General features: G+C 38.6%; 1 long non-coding RNA gene across 1 annotated transcript in view; it reads right to left on the bottom strand.

Moving 5' to 3' along the window:
- Nucleotides 1-15,543, bottom strand: part of LOC146486012 (uncharacterized) — a 56,537-nt gene that overhangs the window by 5,045 nt on the left and 35,949 nt on the right. The window lies entirely within an intron of this gene.

The raw sequence follows: 15,543 nt of genomic DNA, 5'->3' as shown, positions 1-15,543 counted from the left end.
TGAGATCTCTTCAAGCAAAGCAACTATCCAGACAGGTTTTCATTATTTGAGCACAGAAAATGGTCAGATGTTTAGTGCTCATTGGTATTTTTTTTTTTTTTTTGAGGGGCTACATGAATAAAGGATTGTGGATAATTGTTTTATTCAAACACCACCAAATGGTTTACTCATTTGGCCTCTCTGTATTTACATGGACCAAGATTATTCCCAGAGGAAATCAATAACAATTATGTATATAGCTGAAGCAAATATCAATAAAAATAAATAAAAATTGTTATCACAACCATTCTGGTATTTGGCATTCACAACATTCACTTTATTCAAAAACAGAATTTTATCTATAGATGTTGAGTATAAAGGTATTTATCACAAAGGCATACACACCACTGCACAACTGCAGTGAAGCAATAAACAAGTCTTTTGTTCAATAACAAAACTGCGACAATTGAGACTACAATTTACAGGCTGTACATGTAAAATATCTGCATTCTGCACACATTTAAGTTGTGTTTTTTGTTTTGGAGTTTAAACGCAGTAAGCTACTCATTATTAGTTGGAAGTAGATTATTACACTCAATTGTGGTGCCAATTGGCCACCCCTACTGGAAACCCAGGCAAGGGTGCTAATTGACTCATCACAGCAAACAATTATTGTGAATTTAATAGCAAGTACCTCTTTGGTCGTCTAAACAGGGTGTAATCCTTCAAGAAATAACCACAACTCAGATCCTTTACCTATTTATTTATTTATTTATTTATTTATTTATTTATTTATTTATTTATTTATTATTTTTTTCATTCATAAGTTTCTGTAGTGGTGGCGCAAGTCACAATAGTATTCTTCATCTAACTGGACAAAAAAGCCCAGTACCTAGAGGGACATAGTACATCACTAACTGTTGTCTTGAAGTATACCTTGTGGAAGCACGGTGGTGTAGGAGTTAGCACATCTGACTTATAATCGGATTTTTGGTCAGAAGAGCGGAGAGTTTGTGGTTCAAGGCTTAGGCAACAGAATTTGCTGCATGTTGTTTCTTGATCCAGGTGTATAAAACTGGGGTAATAGCAACAGGTAGCTCTCCAATGGTTTCTGTAGTATTGCAGCATGAAGCAACTAGGATTGGTCGATTAATGAACCCAATCAAACTAAATCCATGGATTGCGTTGGATGAAGTAGAACATTCAATTGACTACGCAGCTTCACCGTCTGCGCCGGGTTCACATTGCACAAGCATCCTGTCTCCGGCCTGAGTGAACCCACTTTTCACTTCACTATTCACTTTATTTGCCTCTTTTTTCTTACTTCCATCAATTGAGTCTACAATTACTTTTGCCGTTTTTAAAAATAAAATTAACCCTTTTGAAGCGGTAAATCGAAAGAATAACTTCTCAGAAGAAATCAACAGTTAAAACAGTGGAAATTGGGGAGTTCCTGGCAAAGGAATCCTGCTTTATTTGACAGTTGTAGAACCACAAATTATGCGAGGAAGAGAGGTCATTGAAAACCTAAAACACACATCACATCACTTCGTCAAATTTATTGGGGCTTAAGTGTAACTGAAAAATTCAAAAAAAGATTAAAGGTTTGATTGTCAACTTTTACTAAAAGGTTTAATTTAGGAAAGCTTTTTGCCTGCTTTTCTTTCTGTTTTTTTTTTTGTTTGTTTTTTGTTTGGTGATATGAGAACAATTTGTAATCTTACACTTTTACTGTAATTACATAACCAGAAAAGAAAATGTGAGTCAGGCCATGTGTGTGGTCATAACTTTTTCGTAATGCAATTTCTGGCATAACGATAAGTAGCATAATGTACCGGTCAAATCGAAGCTTCAACACCCCCCCTCCCCCCTCTCGGGCAAACCCAGGATATTTGACCCCTTTTGCCTTCCCAGGGGGTGGAGAATTCGTACTCTAGCCTCAATGTCATGTGACGTGTCTTGCTGCTTGCATGAGGCATGATAAGCCATGACAGAGGTCAACATGTCAATTTTGTCTAATTTTAAAGGGAAGGATTGTGGCTTCATGCGGCGCCGCTGTGCACAAGATACAATTTATATTAAAAGCTTAAACAATCTGAGTTTAGTCTACGATGTTTGACATGTTATGCTTGTATTTCAAGTATGTTCACAGTGTTTTCTCAGTTTTTATTACACTGGATGTGAATCATTTGCTGTTAATTTAAACTTTGGTTCGAGAACTGAAGGCATTTCTGGCATCCTAAATTCACCATGTGCATGTAAAACTTGAGATACCACATGCAAACAATGGCAGCATCCTCGATTATGTTGTTACTCTAGAACTGAGCAAATTTGATCTCCATATAATATTGTATATTGCTTTAAAACTAAATAAAATAGAATGGCTTATTTCCCCGGGGTGGGGACATTTGAACAGCCACTTGGCGCGGGAGGGGAAATTTAAACACTAATTGTCCAAAAATTCAAATGCCCAGGGGGTTACGTGGTGGGGGGGGGGGGGGTAGGGATACTAAAGCTTCAATTTGATTGGTACTTAACACTAAGGAATACAAAAACAACATTATGCTATCTTTGTAACTCAAACTATTCCATTACCTAGGGTAAGTTTTAAAAAGTCTGTGAAGCATACAATGGGAATAAATGAGGCCACATTAACCCATTACGCATCGTGCCAGCCAAAACTGGCCGTGATTTCGGGCATCCCCGCGCTCATTTTGCGTTCGGGTCCTACCCCTCCCTAGAAGAGATTTTTTGTCCCCAATCGTCCTCATTGTCTTCAGAAAGGACTGACCAATCAGAATCTACTTACTGCGCATATATTTTTAGGTCTTCGGGGGACCTAGACTAAAGAGCTTTTTGTGTATAGCAAATGGAGTCAAATTTCAATTTTTGTTGCCTTTAGTTGCCGATTTGCGCGTTTTTCGAAGGAAAACACACATGGTAAATCGAAAGAAGAACTACTAAGGAATACTCAACAGCTTCGACAGCGGAAATCCGAGAAATAACGGCGAAGAAATTGTGCTTCGAGTACAAAGTGTTGTTTTATCCAAGTAATGAGCGAGCGGACATCTCAAAACATTATCCAGGCCACGAACTTTTTGCGAAATTTTCGAGTACTTCTGGGAATTTAACAGCCAAAAAAGGAACGGTTTGATTGTGAATTTGTACTGAAATACTATTCTAATTGACCAATTCTTTGTATTCTGAACAAAACGAAAAACGTGTAGTTCCTTCAAATTGCTTGCGCGTCTCTCATCTAGCATTTTAGAATTATGCGCATTTCTTTCTAACGCGTCAATAAAGACTTTTCTGAATAAATTTTTCATTTAGGAAAGCTTTCTGTGTGTTTTTCTTTTTATTTTCATTGAGAAAATGTGACAACTGTGTAATCTTGCATAAACAAACACATGCTCTCGAGACGGATCAAATTTCACCCATGTGATGCGCGTATCAAATTTCATCAAAATTTCAGAAATTTTTACCTTCAAGTTTGTTTTTTGGAAAAATTCTAATTGGCAACTAGTGTATTTTATTCCACAAGTAGTAATTTTAACTATCTTAGACCAAAGGGGTGTTTTTTTTTTTGCCCTGTAAGTTATGTATTTTTACTGCACATGGGGTAAGAAATAGCCACTTTGCCAATTTTGCTGAACTTTTGAAAACCTCTGGAAACGGCTGGTGCATAATGGGTTAAGTATTCCGCGAAAACCCCATTAGGGCAGGACTTGAACAATCGATGAAACCGATGATCGGAAAATCAATCGATGAATCGATGCCAATTAATCGATTGATATTGATAAACGATGACCAATCGATGCACGGGTTTTTTGTGATTATCGATTTCATCGATTATCAATTTTTATCGATTATCAACGCCAATCGATCAGTTAATTGACATTGATTGTCATCGATTGGTTCTCATTTTTGATGCGTTTTATTTTCAGTCAAGATTTACAAAACTGTGGCCTATAGTTCTCTTGTGACCGGTGGTAACTGTGTTTCGGACAGAGGTTGTACATGTTGTGTTGTTGGCTTTTTCCCACGCAGCTCTAAGTTAGCTTTTACTATACGGCTCACCCATTTAAGCCTGCATCCAGTAAACTTTATTCATTTTTTACCCTGTTCACTTTATGCACCTTTGTTGTGACAAAGAAGTAATAAAATGATTACCGAAGCCTATTCACGTTTATTCTGGTTTATTTTATTACAATTCAGTATAATTACATCACCCCCCATTCAGAGCTCACTCGTCTCCAGTCGCATCTGCATACAAACAATCCAGTGAAGGAATTCAAATCTGAAACATTTGTGCGTACTGCGAGCGCGTATACGTACATGCTGGAACGTGTTGAATACCGAAATTTTTTTTAACACTAATCGATGAGTTGCGACCACTTTTGTGTGATTATCGATTGGTCATCGATTGGCCGATGCCAATTAACTAACAAGGCAACGATTGTCATCGATTGATCGATTGATTTTCCGATCATCGGTTTCATCGATTGTTCAAGCCCTGATTAGGGGCATCTTGTTTAGTAGAAGGATGATCTCAGCAAGCTTGAGAGCTTTTCAGGGGAGATCACCCTTGGATCTATTGGTTTTGCAGTAAACATACACAATAAAGGTGGCCATCTTAAGGATAAAGCAGATACATAACAGACCCAATATTTACAAGAGTTGCAACAGATTTTATATGTCATTATCTTTCTACTTGTCTCCAGTAAGTATCAAGTTGATTACAACTTTCTCTATGATGTTTTTAGCACTAACGTTATTAAAATCACCACCATGTACTTACTTGTGCAATACACAAACGGCCAACGGCAAATTTAATCTTAGACTGTGCGCAGTCCCCTATTTTTCCATGGGATTTTCGAGACTCGTACGCTTCAGTCGAACTCCCGCCATCTTAGTTTGTAACTTAGGCGAGCGCAACATGGGGAGAGTGACCCCAAGTGTACGAATCTCGACGCGAATCTCACGAATTTCGAAAATCCCGACGAAAACCCCCCGAACCTAAAAGACCCGACTCAAAACGCGCAAGACTGGGGTCGAGTTTTAACTCGCTTGGTACTGTCTTACCAGCGCATTCCACATTTTTCACAGTGGTGTTCCCCTCAACTTTATACCTATCTGACAAGATTAATATTTTTTATCAATAAACTCTGTCTGTTTTTCATAACTACATTACATCCCACTGGAAAACTTACCAATAATCCCAGAACCCCGAGAAGTACTGTCCTGGATGGAAGGTGTACAGACGGTGAGACCTATCAGTTAGGCTGAAATTAAACACCCAGTAGGAGCCCTGACAGGCAATAAATTTTCTGAAACCGGACAAAACAGCGGGCATAAATTGTTGTGAGATGCCTGGAATAAGAAAAAAAAAAAGATCTTTCAGTGTGAGGGGCATATCATCAAGGTGCCAAAGAAAGGAAATTTTAAGAACCAAGGGGCTCTCTCCTCGAGTGAGCGAAGACCAATAAGGGACTGGGTAGAGTGAGATAATGCGGAGCAAGAGAGACCACGGGGTAATATACCCTGGTATCAGTCATGGAAAAGGTAATTACCAGAATCAATCGTCCTGGTACGCCTGCAGGCAAAGCAACCTGGAGAGTCATCCTGGTAAGTCCCCAAACAAAAGCAAGCTCTAATCCCGGTAGATAGACAGTAGGAAAAAACAATCCGAGTTCTCCCAACACAAGTCGAACTGTGACAAGGAAGAGAGGCCACAGTTGCCACAAAGTTGCAAAGAAACAGATTGACTGGAATACTTTCCTGTGCCTCAATGTATTGATGTAGGCTGAAACACCTTGAGGAAGTTTTTGGAATATTAAGGAATCCCACAGACATTTATCAGCATCAAAAATTGTTAGCGATAGATTATTGGGCTATGAAGGCAACCAGAAAAAGGACTGCGGACAGAAGGAACGGAATTCAGTGGACACTGTGACTACAACTGGATGCTGTAGACTGTACTAGTGACACTGCTCTTCTGTTTCACATAAAAAAAGCCGCAGGGTAAAATGACGTTTCCTCTGTCATCCACTTCCAACAAGCTTAAAAGTCATTAGAGGAAACCTCGTTTTTGGAGTTGGTGAGTGTGTGCGGGATGAAGACGCCAAGATAGAGGATTGAAAAAGCTAGGGTCCCCTTGAACGAAATATGACCACCAAAGATGGTATCGAGGGAAAACGAATTTTGGAATATTCAGCTCTCCTGTCAACTCTATGGATCTGAGATATGGAGAACGACCAAAGCCTTGCAAGGAAGAGCTTAAACGTTTGCAAACCAGGCTCACCTGCACACAATGAACGAACTTGGTAAAGGAGGAGGATCTGTGGACAATAACAAACAAACTGTTGGTAGAGACAGAAATCAAGAGGAGGAAGCGGGCTTGAACTGGGTATACGTTATGAAAGCCTCAAAATAACACTACTAGGTAATTCATTGAAATGTAATCAACAAGGGAAGAGCATGAGAGGTTTTCCAAAGAGTATCTGGAAGTGGGATGTTTAGGTAGAGAGGAGAACACTGGGCCACATCTAAAACACTTATAGAGTCGGTGCGGCTACCACAGAATCGAGCCAGAGGGAGGAGAGACTAAGTCACTGACGGCCTATGATCCACAGAGAAGCCAAGGGCTTGAGCTTTTAAAAATAGAAAATGACATGGAGTTGTCCATTGCTATTGAGTTACACTGATTAAAGTTTTTAAACTTATAATTATTGCACTTGTCACATGAATGCCTTTATTTACGCAATGTGTACATGAAGAACAAGAAGAGTATGCTACTTCCAGGTGGGTCAGTTAAAATTCCATGTTAATTGTCATTCTGATCAGTTGTGCCTTTAAAATATTTAGTACAATTAAGGCATTGGATACTGCGCGATCATACATCAGTTATTGCCTGCTTCTCTTTCAAAATAACAGTTTTGACTGTTTACGAAAACGTCATCACAGTTTTAACTCTACTTCCTGCACCACCATGTTATTAATTCGACTGAGAAATTCACGTATTCCTCTACATCTTGCTTGGAAATAATGATCCTCGTCCTCGTAAAAAGGCCTCGAGTGATTACTTTTTTAAAATATTTATAACGGCATTTGTTTTCGTACTTTCAAGAATAATTATGTGAACTTTTTACTTAAAAATGAAGGCAAATTTACCATTTTCAACGATAGTTATGAGTTTGTATATTGTAATCTACTTTTTTAGCGTATCTATCAATTGATGCATGTTGTTGTTGTTGTTGTTTTTTTTGGAGGGGGGGTTGGGGGTGTTTTCTGATTTATCTGTCGTTATTGGTTTTAGTCTTAAGGGCTACAAGTTTATTACTATTAGGCATGCACTATTATGTATTACCCTCGCTTAATAAAGGCTCTACTACTACTGCTGCTGCTGCTGCTGGTGTTGCTACTACTCTTACTACCACTTAATACTAATTTCAAAGCTTAGATATTAGCCGCCTGAAATCGAGCGTTATCCCATCGTCAGAGCGAATCCATTAGGATCAGTTTAGTTTCCTTGTCTTTCCATCCTGGTAGCGCAGGACTCTACGGCCAGCGTAAGGAAAAGATGTTATTCAAATGATAGAATTGTCATCAACTTGTTTGTATACCATCTTCACGCGGTCCAACTTTGTAATTTTAAATCCACTTGTTTCGTCTCGCCCATTTTTGAAGACACAGTATATTCCAACGCAAGTTTTGAAGCGACACACAACTTCGATACGTCCTTTCTCCTTCAGACGCTTTATTCCGAACCTTTCAGTTTGTTTTAGCAAACGAAGTAGCTTATCCTTTTCGTACACCCTATAGACTTTACCATCAGGCGTTGTTTTCGGTGTCAGAAAACACGTTACAGGCTTCACACGATGGCTTTCTTTGTTTCTACGCGCACACGTTTTCAGTAGCGACTGAACACTTTCTTCTGTATTCTGCTGAGGAATATGAGAAGAGTCTTTTAGGTGTTGTAGGAATTTTTCACGGTTTAACAGAGAAATTTCGTTGCCCATATTTTTGCCTGAGGCAAATAGCTGATCTGCGAGACACTGACAGATCACGATATTTTGAGATAACCGGAGTTCAATAATTGTTCATCATTCGAGTTTGTTTTCGGGAAGCGGTAAGCGCTGCCTTTTCAAGAGTCAGCCATTTTTACACAAGAGCGTGGTTTTTTCAATTACGCATGAGCAGAATGTTATTTGCAGCAAAAAACACAGTTGGACAGTATTGCGCATGAGCAGAACATTATTTGTTGGCAGTTATTTGCAGGTCACGTGGTTTACTCTCAGCCAATGAAAAGGAAGAAAAAATGCATCGAATGATAAATACGGTTATTATTCAACACATTGTGACAATGCCCAAATATGGTCATGGTGAACTCCATATACGTCGCCCGCACATAACAGATATCGTGCAAGAACACCAAACTATTAATAACGCTGTTTTATACTGAACACTAAGAAGACAACCAAGTTTGAGAATTGTAATGGTTAGTGCTAAAACTTGTACTGCTAACCTTTCTGTTCACGAACTGGCAAATTACAGTTCAGCAAAAACGTTTGATATATTTTTCGCTAGACTTTTGGATTGTCCCGTATTCTAGGGCTCAGAAATTACGGACAGTACATGTATTTCCTAAGATTGGTTCTCGCAACCGAGCTCGCACTGAAGTGCCTCGAGAAATTTTATCTTTCTGGCAGACAAAAAGATAGACGGAGTACAAAGCAATTATTCTCAGAAGCACAAGAGCCGCTTGAAAAACCGTTTTACTTTTAATTAGTTTTATAAAAGATTCAGAGTTCTCGCAAGCAACAAGGCACTAGATGCGTTTGTCAAAACACTGAGGAAAGATGGTGAAAATGCTTGCGTAGTAAACAAAGAAACAATGACCCGAGAAATAGTTTGAAAACTTTTCCAGTCTGTTCAGTTCGGCCTGGCTGACACAAAAAATCCTTCGCAGCTTCAAAATACTGTATGGTTTTAGCTTTTGAGGCTAGAAATTTGTGGAAAATTTTGCCGGAGCGATTGGCGCACTAGACGAGTGCGATTCGATTCGATTTCATTCAAACTTGAACAAAGCTGCTGCTTTCATTCACAATCTTGCGGAATATCGCCTGATTTTACCCAACTCGGCCTACGGCCTCGTCGGCTAAGTATCAGGCGATATTCCGCGCGATTTCGCAGGATAATTGTTTAAATATATTATATACACTGGCGGTTTATGGTCATAAGTTTTGAGTATTGCAACAGTTTAGAGATCAGGGTAGACACGTCAACATAGGTATCCTCAAGTGACAGAACCTTAAGTAGCGCTTCGTGTAGTTTTTTTCTTAAAGTTATGTTTGGATAGTTTCCGAATATCACGCGGAACACTGTTCCATATTTTAGCTCCAATTCTGGAAAAGGAATTTTAAACGAAAAATGGAATTTTTTAACGAAAATGCTAGCTTACTTTCTTTTGCATTTTAAAGACATATTTGTTCCTTCGAAAACAGAAGGAATTCGTTTTCCAGTGTTACGAAATTTTGAACTGATATTTTTCCGAACATTTAGAAGGTTGCATGAGATTTTCTTTACGACTAAATCCTTTTTTCCAAGGCGATTATAGCCATCCTATTTATTTTTTCTTAGCCAGAAAGAGATGTATAGTTTACTTCCTAAACATTCAGTTGAATAAAATATCCATTTCTTTTTGAACCTGTAAACAAAAATTCTTAAATCAAAAAATGTTTTCGTCACTACAGCTCATTATTGGTTTCTTGGAATCCCATGCAGCTGATACAACGATGTCTTTGTCTTTAAAGTAAACTACGAAAAACTCTCTCTGTTGTAAAGAAGTGTTCTTTACATCTCTATCGTGTATAAAGTTATGAAAAGTATAAACTTTAGTAATCTTGGTAATATCATGTACGTTTATGAATTAAATAATACTTCTCTACGGGTAATAAATACGTTGTAGTATGTGTATCGAGATATTCCCTTTCGCCAAATCGACAAAATTGCGAATCTAACCGCAAGGATAACCGTTATCCTTGCGCTTAGATTCGCAATTTTGTTTGCAATAACCAGATTGCATACGTCAGTACCTCTTTAGAAATAAGAATTTGTTTTAGGGAAGATTTTCAATAACTTCCTACAAATAATGCCTCTTTATTGTTTTTTGTTTCTTCAGAGTAAACTATGAACATGAAAATATTTGTCACTATTCATTTTAGAAATTCCTCAGTATCTCCTCGACAATGAAGTACTTCTTTCAAAATATAGAAAAGGTTTCCGTTTATTGCTCCTTGGATAACGATAGTCTGAAATGATCTATTTAAACCTTAATTATATTGTCGATCATTTTAAAAAACAACTGCACCTTGAAGATAAACATTCGTGATGTATTCGTGTTTCATCATTATAACCCCACCATTGGTTATTTCCTGTTTCATGGTTTTCTTTACAATAAATCTACAGGTCTGCTTGAAACATCTCTACTTTTTGTGAATCTGCAGTTCAAGTACACTAGTTTATCCAGGAAAAATTGTCCTCCCTTCCATCAGTCAAAGCTATTCTTTTTTACTTTTCTTTTAAGAGATTTCTTAACTTTGTTATCTGGTTAAAATTACTGGAGGAAATAGTTTTGAAACTTGAGATGCAGGTACGCAACAATTAAGTGGGATAAATTAAACCAGTTTCATGAGTTTTACTGTTCCTGAATTTGAATTTACTCTGAAGTTACAAAGTTTCGACAAAACTACATTTGGTAAAACTTTATTTGAATCCACTCTCTAATCTCAGTGTTCTAGGAATTAATTTTGACCATTGCAAAATGTGTTTGTTTGCGTAATCGTTATCGGCAGCTTTATTTTCTCCAACACAAATATCTTTATTGATTTCTGTTCAGCCTCTTCCTCACACGTCCCATATCATACTGCCGAACGTATAAAAAAGTAGTTGAAAGTCTGTAAAAATAAAGTAGTTTTTATTGACTATAAAGTAGTTTTTATCAACTATGAAGCGGGTGGTCAAACGGCTCAAAGAAACTCGTGATAGCTGACGATAGTTTACCGTGAGCCTCTAATGTCAGGCACCTGCCGAGTGTCAACATCGCAAAGAAAACTTCGCAGGGATGAGTTTTTCGCGGTGAAAGAAAGCAGCAGCCTGCTTCTGTTTCCTTCACTTGTTGGAAGAAGTAACTGAAAATTAATCTTGAGAGCGCTGATAGAGAAAACAGCTGACCGAACAACTATCATCAACTATCATGCGTGTGGTCAAACGGGTAAAAACTATCATCAGCTATCATGAAGAATTTGAACACGCTCAAAGTGAATGATAGTTGATGATAGTCGATGTTAGTATACAGCTATTTCAATTAACGTTGTCGGATCAAAATAAAGCTAAAAGACGAGACCGCAATGTTTTGTAGGATCATTTTTTATGAATAATTTCATCAAAATCATCCCTGCACGTGCAGGTCATTGTACTGCACTGTTTTCTCCAGGCATGACTGATTTTGATAAATTTATTCATAAAAATCCCACGTAAACTTTCGGTCCTGTCTTTTAGCTTTATGCTTGGAACCGACAACGTTAATTGAAATAGCTGTATACCACACAAGTGAATAGTGCTTTTCGCGTGCGCAGATTGGCTAGCTCGGAGGTGATTGGCCAAGTACTATTCACCTCCGAGCAGCCGAAGAGAAACAAAATGGCTTCCCGTTTTGCCACGGTCAAAATATTTCGATAAAAGAGACGGCTATAACAAGAAATACAAAAATGGCAACAAAGTTTGGTTTGACGGCATTACATGGTAAGTTATTTATCTTTAAACCTCATATTCTAAGGTGAAAAATAAAAGTACAAAAAAAAAAGTTGTTTACGAAAACTGTCGCCGGCGGTCGAGCACTATTTTTACAAGAACTGTCCAAATTCGCGCGCGCTAATTGGCTCGTAGCTATTGTCCATAAGAGTACAGACAACAAAAATGACGTCAGATGTAACGCGCGCGCTTTCTCAACGAAAAAAATAGCCAATTCCGCTCGTACTTTTTCCATGTTATTGTAAAAAACAAATCGACGGCAGTTTTCTATGGTCTATATTCTTATAGACCATAAAATGACGCCATAAAATGTCCAAAACTTGGCGGTGAAACCACTCGCCCCGCGGCTTGTGGTTCCACTTGAGTTTTCAACATTTTTTGACGTCATTTTATGGTCTATAAGAGTATAGACCATAGAAAACTGCCGTCGATTTGTTAATTTGACCACAATTGTTTCTAATCTCGCAATCTGATTGGCTAATTTTCCGTTGTCGATAAGAGTATAGACAACGCTGCTCGCGTCAATCAGCGCGCGGAAATTTTGACAGTTATTGAAAAAATTTTCTTTGACGTTGATGTTGTGGTAAAAAACAAATGGAATGTGGTTTAACGTTGTCTGCACACTTATCGACAACGATATTCGTCATCACGTTAAATAGCGCATGATAGTTGGTGGTCAAACGAGCGCACGCGCTTTAAGGTGGCCGAACACAAATACAGATTCTGTTACTGATGGTATTAAGCGCGCGCTAGGGTTGTGGTAAGCAAATACTATCGATCCGTTGATTTTATACCAAATGGATCACAAAGGTGAGTTTTGGTCTTAAAATAACTCATTTTCTCGTTTGTGAATCCTTCTTCATTTATCACCGAACAAAAGAAAGTGAGTTCACGAAGAGCTAAGCCTTTTTGCACGTTTTCATCTTTGCTGAGAAAACCTAATTAAAAGCCACGCATGCGCATTTGACCAAAATATTGTGAGTGGTTGTTTTAACGGAAATGAACTGTTTGCTAAGGAACCGCTGGTCAGAATTTCGTGAAATTTGACAAAACAGTAGTTCTCTAAAAGCGTAACTCGCCTACAAACAAAAAAACAAAATGTAACAGAGGGTATCTTCAAAAAACATTAAAGTGCAAAACCAACATTTACAGGAGATCTCTCTGTTAAAAGTACATGAAAGCAGCGTCACTATGTCAGTATTTTGTGAGTTTTTTCTGGATACAAAAAATGAAAAAAATCTAACGAGTGCATTTTCTAAAAATTAAGGAAAACCATTATTTGTGGAGGGTTAATAGCTTGCTGCGTTGCCATGGCAACGGCACCTTGCTCAACAAGAATTATTAATATTTATTCCCTCTTAGTTAATCTTGCACCATGCCAATTTCGAGTACTCAGAAGTACGTAGTTTTCAAATAATGGTTACTAACACCTGAATACTGGAAACTGTGTTCGGCCACCTTAACTATCATCGACCATCATCAACTATCATCTATCATGCGCCGTTTGACCAGGGCTTAAGGCACACACTACACTTAATGTAATTAAAAAATTGGCACTAAGTAATATCTGAAACTCACAAGTTTTCCAACAAGGTCAAATGCAGATCCTATAATTAGTAGGTAAGAATTTCTGCAAAATAATACAAAAACCTTAAATTATTTACGTACCTCGATACGCAAAATTCCGTGTCGAAGAACCTGAAAAAAACATAAATTAGCAAACTATTGAAAGAATCCCCTCCCGATGAAAGAAAACATTATAGCGGGACTACTACGACTTCAGCTATAGTTCCATAGTTTTATACCCACAAACGTTCTTCATAGGTTTTTTTCACGGTCGCGTTATCCGTTAATAGGTTTGGAGAGTTGACAGCTGTTTGTTCCCTCTCAATTGTCCCCTATAAGAGATCTTTGCAGGTATCATTAATTTTAATTTTTTAAATATTGTTATTATTGGTTTATATTGACAGATGGGCCAATAAAACATCACCTGAAATAACAAGGAAAATTTCGCTATTATTCTAAAAGGGAAGAGAGAAATGATTGTTTTGAAAGCTTCAACCTCCACTGTTTTCATTTTGATTACCAACTGAGGTAAATCGCCCGCTGAAGACATTTTCAAGGTCGCTGGCTTCCACTGCGTATAATGACACCAGGGATCTGAGACCAGGGACCAGATTCACAAAGCGCTCCTAAGTTAAGATGTCTCCTAAGCATTTTTCTTGTCAAAAGTCCGTTGTTACTCTAACAATACACCATAGTTAAGAGAGAATAGTTAGCATGCATCTTAACTTAGAGGGGCCTGGTAAATCCGATCCCAGATTTATTTTACACACATTTTTTGGGCCACTTCTGGCCAGACTGTCTAGCCACTATTTTCAAGGGGTTTCATTTCTGAGATCATGAAACAGTAAAAACTTGGTGACGAACGGAGAACTTTGGATGTCGCTATGATAGCAATTCACAGCGTTCTGTTGAGGATGGAAAGGTAATGAAGTTCCTGAATGAGCGAACGCGGCAGGTAGATGGTCATTATGAGGTTCCGCTGCTTTGGAAGGATGGAAACATCCAACTTCCTGACAATCGTGTTGTTGCTATCCATCGACTTGGTCTTCTGAAGAAGAGACTTGAGCGAGATCCTGAATTGGGCAGAGCTTAACCATTGACACGGACCTAGAAAGGGGTATATCAAGAAACTAACCAAAGAGAAAGCTGCTGAGCCTGCATGTGAAGTATAAGTGGTACCTGCCTCATCACCCTATATTCAACTCTAGTAAACCTGGAAAGTTCAGATGTGTGTGTGATGCCGCTGCAAAGTATTAAGGGTCTTCATTGAACAGTTATCTTGTAGGTGGACCTGAGCTGCTGAACAATTTTGTTGGAGTCTTCATGCGATTCAGAGAAGAAAAGGTTGCCCTTTCTGGAGACATAGAGGCAGTGTTTTGTCCCACCAGAGGATCAAGTTGCCCTCCGCTTTCTGTGGCGCCAATCACCAGGGTCTGAGATCGAAGTCCACCAGTATCTGCGACATATCTTTGGGGCCAAGTGTGCACCAACATGCTCTAATAATGCCCTTCTAAGAGGATAATGGACTACTGTATCCTATTGCGGCTTGTACTGTAATTCGCAATTTTTATATGGACGATTAGTTCAAGTCTGTTAAGACGACAGTTGAAACACTGAAACTGCAACAGCAGCTTGTTGCGATGCTGAAACGTGCTGGATTTAACTTGACCAAGTGGGTTTCGAACGTGAAAGAGGTGATAGAACGCATACCAGAATCAGAAAAAGCTCCCTCTATCAAGGTGCTGGAATGTGGAACGTGCCCTTGGTGTCATTTGGGACACAAAACCTGACTGTTTTGTTTACCAAGTGGAAAAAGAGACAGCAGACACGCAGCGTAAGATCTCGAATTTGATAGCATCATTGTTTGATCCAATTGGTTTTCTGTCCCCATTCCTGCTTAGAACAATATTTTTCCTGCAACAAGTGTGGCAATTTGGTATTGGCTGGGATTAGAAGCCTTCACAAGAGTTCCTTTTGGAGTGGTCAAAATGGCAGGAAGCCGATGGTCTTTCAGAGTTCTTGGTCCCTTAATTCAACCGTCATAGTGTGAACAGTCCCACGGTTATACAGCTGCACGTGTTGAGGATGCGAGTGAACAGGCATTTTGTTCTGTAGCCTATTTCAGATTCATTTATGCTAATAGTGCCGCCAGGTGTGCCTTTGTAAACTCCAGATGCACGTTTCTTT

This window comes from Pavona decussata, unplaced genomic scaffold, assembly GCF_977016875.1.
Source record: "Pavona decussata unplaced genomic scaffold, jaPavDecu1.1 SCAFFOLD_22, whole genome shotgun sequence".
Classification (NCBI taxonomy): domain Eukaryota; kingdom Metazoa; phylum Cnidaria; class Anthozoa; order Scleractinia; family Agariciidae; genus Pavona; species Pavona decussata.
Note: the sequence above shows the minus strand (reverse complement) of the source record. Positions and strands in the feature narration are given on the sequence as shown.